Source organism: Egretta garzetta, unplaced genomic scaffold, assembly GCF_000687185.1.
Source record: "Egretta garzetta isolate BGI_Z169 unplaced genomic scaffold, ASM68718v1 scaffold69, whole genome shotgun sequence".
NCBI lineage: Eukaryota > Metazoa > Chordata > Aves > Pelecaniformes > Ardeidae > Egretta > Egretta garzetta.
Window position 1 is genome coordinate 595622 of NW_009260790.1, and position 492 is coordinate 596113.

Here is a 492-nt window from a genome sequence, read left to right on the forward strand (position 1 = left end):
AAAAGCTCAATGGATGTCGTCTTGCTTCTTGCTGCTGCTGAGTCTTTATTTGTTTTCAGTGTTAACTTATTCAGGTTGCTCCTCTGACAGCTTATTTACTACTTCAGAGAAGCCACTGTCTGTTCTCCTGCTTCCAGATGCATTTCGCTCTCAATGCCCAAAAATAAGGTGGACCAGAAACTTGCTGGGTCAGTTTGCTGCCAGCCTTCGTGTTCAGAATGTGCCTTTAATAGAAAGGAAACATGGCTAAAAGGGAGCTTTGTCCTGGTGCTGGAACAAAGGTAGGACAGCAGCTGCCTGCTCTTAAACCCAGCTGTAACCCTGACGCTGCCAGCTGGCCCCCTTGCCTCAGGTTTCTTTTGCCCAAATTCTAGGCCGCCGCAAAGACAAAGCGGTAGCTGTGCTGTCCGAGGTGGTGGCTGCAGCCGAGGGAGATGTTTCAGCAGCTGGGTAATGAAAGGAGAGAAAAGAAGCCAGGCTCTACCCCCGCGG